Source organism: Terrapene carolina, unplaced genomic scaffold, assembly GCF_002925995.2.
Source record: "Terrapene carolina triunguis isolate 2854851 unplaced genomic scaffold, T_m_triunguis-2.0 Scaffold51823, whole genome shotgun sequence".
NCBI lineage: Eukaryota > Metazoa > Chordata > Testudines > Emydidae > Terrapene > Terrapene triunguis.
The window spans coordinates 1-4,098 of NW_020716174.1; the positions used below are offsets into that span (position 1 = coordinate 1).

General features: G+C 51.8%; 1 non-coding gene across 1 annotated transcript; it reads left to right on the top strand.

Annotated features, from left to right (window-relative positions):
• The first annotated feature begins 755 nt into the window (after positions 1-755).
• On the top strand, positions 756-864 carry TRNAR-UCU. Its single transcript has 2 exons — positions 756-792; positions 829-864. It is a non-coding gene; the product is annotated as a tRNA-Arg (tRNA).
• The last annotated feature ends 3,234 nt before the right edge of the window (positions 865-4,098 follow it).

Below are 4,098 nucleotides of genomic sequence, written 5' to 3' on the forward strand. Positions count from 1 at the left end.
CGGCCTGTCCAACCCCTGAGCTCCCGGCTCCTCCCCTGCTGTCCCCCTCCCCTGCAGTCTCAGTGCGCCGCGCTGCCAGTGGTCTGGTCCACCGCTCCTGCCGGGCAGTGCGGGTGGCGTGGCTGGCTCTGGCTGGGCGGTGAGGCTGCGAGCTCCTGCTGCTCTGAGCAGCATGGTAAGGGGGAGGGAGATTGGGTAAGGGGCAGGGGTACCGGGGGACAGGGACCAGGGGGTGGTTGGATGGGGCGGAGGTTCTGGGGGGGCAGTCAGGGAATGGGGAACAGGGGGCATTGGATAGGCATGGGAGTCCCGGGGGGGCCTGTCTGGGGGTGTGGGTGTGGATAGGGGTTGGGGCAGTCAGGGGATAGGGAGTGGGGGGAAGTTGGATGGGTCGGGGGTTCTGAGAGGGGCAGTCAAGGGGTGGGAAGTGGGAGGGGGTGGATGGGGGGGCAGGCTGTTTGGGGAGGCACAGTCTTCCCTACCTGGCCCTCCATACAGTTTCTCAACGCCGATGTGGCCTTTGGGCCAAAAGGTTTGCCCACCCCTGCTCTAGGTAATGTATATTCATGGGTTCTGAGGACAACTATCAGAGTAGCACTGGTGGTGTAGCAGTTAGGATGGCTGTTTTCTAGGCAGTGTGTCTGGGTTCAATGCCAAACAAGTGTGGTGTTTTCCTCAGCTCTTCCCCTGCTTTTACCACAGCAACGATGTGTTGCCAAATAGAGAGAGGAGAGGAGCTCTACTGCTCTATAGAGGGCTCTGTGGCACAATGGATAGCATGTTGGACTTCTAAGGAGTAGTGCCTGGCCTCTATGCATTAAGACAGTTATTCAAAGGTTGTGGGTTCAAATCCCACCTGAGTCACTTTTGCTGCTCCCTGGCTGCCATTGTGGCTTTTACACAATAGGTAGGACTATACCAAATTCGCGGTCCATCTTGGTCAATTTCACAGTCATAGGATTTTTAAAATCGTAAATGTCATGATTTCAGCTATTTAAATCTGAAATTTCATGGTGTTGTAACTGGAGGGGTCCCGACCCAAAAAGGAGTTGGGGGGGGGGAGGTGTCACAAGGTTATTGGGGTGGGGGGGTTGAGGTACTGCTACCCTTACTTCTGTGCTGCTGCTGCTGGCAGTGGCACTGCCTTCAGAGCTGGGCAGTGGTGGCTGCTGGCCAGGAGCCCAGCTCTAAAGGCAGAGCCACCGCCGGCAGCAGTGCATGGCATGATATGGTAGTGCCACCCTTACCTCTGTGCTGCTGCCTTCAGAGCTGAGCCCTCAGTCTGCAGCCGCCACCCTTTGGCCACCCAGGTCTGAACTCAGTGCAGAATTAAGGGTGGCAATACCACGACCCCCTAAAATAACCTTGCAACCCCCCTGCAACTTCCTTTTGGGTCAGGACCCCCAATTTGAGAAACGCTGGTCTCTCCTGTGAAATCTGTATAGTATAGGGCAAAAGCACACAAAAGACCAGATTTCACATGGGGAGACCAGATTTCACAGTCCATGACACGTTTTTCATGGCTGTGAATTTGGTAGGGCCCTAGCAATAGTCAGCCACTTGAGTGCAGCCAAAGGGCCAAAAGGTGCGCCTGGCTACCAGTAGGTAGAAGCCTCTACCTGCATCTTCGCTGCGCAGGGAGATGTGTTTAACCCTCTAGAGAATTAAGGAAAAAATAGGAAGGAGAAAAAGAAACAAAAGCCTCTTCCAGTGGCTGAGACCTGGTACAAGCCTTCTGTGGCTGCTCCTTTCCGGCCCATCTGGGTGCCCCCTTCTGGCCATACCAGGGTTGGGGCACTGCCACTGAGCGGTGGGCAGCCGGGGTTCAGCAATCCCTGGCCTCACACTGAAGAGACAAAGTTTAAGCATCTCTACTAACAGGGCCGGCTTTAGGACGTGCGGGGCCCAATTCGAACATTTTCGGCAGGGCCCCGGCAGGGATGACTAAAAAAAAAAAAACGTAAAAAAAAGCCTTTCATTTCTTCCATGTATTATTTACTTTCCATAACTATATAAATAATAAAATTATATATTATGTACATTGCGTCATATATAAGAACATAAGAACATAAGAACAGCCGTACCGGGTCAGATCAAAGGTCCATCTAGCCCAGTACCCTGTCTACCGACAGTGACCAATGCCAGGTTCCCCAGAGGGAGTGGACCAATAGGCAATGATCAAGTGATCTCTCTCCTGCCATCCATCTCCATCCTCTGACAAACAGAGGCTAGGGACACCATTTCTTACCCATCCTGGCTAATAGCCATTAATGGACTTCACCACCATGAATTTATCCAATTCTCTTTTAAACGCTGTTATAGTCCTAGCCTTCACAACCTCCTCAGGTAAGGAGTTCCACAAGTTGACTGTGTGCTGCGTGAAGAAGAACTTCCTTTTATTTGTTTTAAACCTGCTGCCTATTAATTTCATTTGGTGACCCCTAGTTCTTGTATTATGGGAATAAATAAATAACTTTTCCTTATCCACTTTCTCCACATCACTCATGATTTTATATACCTCTATCATATCCCCCCTTAGTCTCCTCTTTTTCAAGCTGAAGAGTCCTAGCCTCTTTAATCTCTCCTCATATGGGACCCGTTCCAAACCCCTAATCATTTTAGTTGCCCTTTTCTGAACCTTTTCTAGTGCCAGTATATCTTTTTTGAGATGAGGAGACCACATCTGTACGCAGTATTCGAGATGTGGGCGTTCCATCGATTTATATAAGGGCAATAATATATTCTCAGTCTTATTCTCTATCCCCTTTTTAATGATTCCTAACATCCTGTTTGCTTTTTTGACCGCCTCTGCACATTGCGCGGACATCTTCAGAGAACTATCCATGATGACTCCAAGATCTTTTTCCTGACTTGTTGTGGCTAAATTAGCCCCGATCATATTGTATGTATAGTTGGGGTTATTTTTTCCAATGTGCATTACTTTACATTTATCCACATTACATTTCATTTGCCATTTTGTTGCCCAATCATTTAGTTTTGTGAGATCTTTTTGAAGTTCATCACAGTCTGCTTTGGTCTTAACTATCTTGAGCAGTTTAGTATCATCTGCAAACTATGCCACCTCACTGTTTACCCCTTTGATTGGTTATTAATGAGCTCCATTTCACATGTGTGGATCCCCGCCACTCCCTGGAGGTGTGCTAGGGTGACCAGATGTCCCATTTTATAGGGACAGTCTCGATTTTTGGGTCTTTTTCTTATATAAGATCCTATTACCCCCCACCCCCTGTCCCGATTTTTCACACTTGCTGTCTGGTCACCCGGTGTGCACATGTCTGGGTCCCAGCTGCTCCCTGCCCCCCTCATTGAAGCAGGTGTGCAGGGTTACTGCCCTGGGAACTGCAGGGCACCAGTGAACATGGGTCTGGCTGCAGGCAGGGCAAGGGGTGCGGGGCTGGCTGGAGACAGGGGCTGGTGCGGGCAGGGCATGGGGTGCGGGGCTGGAGGCAGGGCAAGGGGTGCAGAACAGGCTGGAGACAGGGACTGGCTGCAGGCAGGACAGGGGGTGCGGGGCTGGTGCGGGCAGGGGGTGCAGCAGAGGCAGCTGGAACCCTGGCCCTTTAAATAACCCCCAGAGCCCCACGCTACCCCAGGGCTCCAGCAGTGGGGTTCTGGTGGCAATTTACCCAGGCCCTTTAAATTGCCCCGAGGAAGCCAGGCCACCCTGGTACGGCGCACTGGCTCTTGCCGGTACACTGTACCGGGGCTTGGGCGCGGGGCCCTCTTAGGCACGGGGCCCGATTCAGGGGAATCGGTTGAATAGGCCTAAAGCCGGCCCTGTCCACTAACTTAGGTGTCAACTCTTAAGCCTCCCCACCTTGTGCTGCAGCCGCAGTATTTAGCCTTCTTGTGTGGGTTCTCCTGCTGGGGAGAATGGGCTCCATTTGAGGAGGAAACCTGGGCCGGAAAGAATTGGTGGACCAGGCTACCAGGAGGTAGAAGTCTCGGCAGTGCGGGGAGGAGTGCTTTCACCACTAGCACTGGTGTCTTCAGTTGAGCTCAGGACGGACAAAACCTTTGGGGCTAAAGATGGTTTAATCTTCATCTTCACTCTGAATAGAGGGGGTGAAAGCAAGG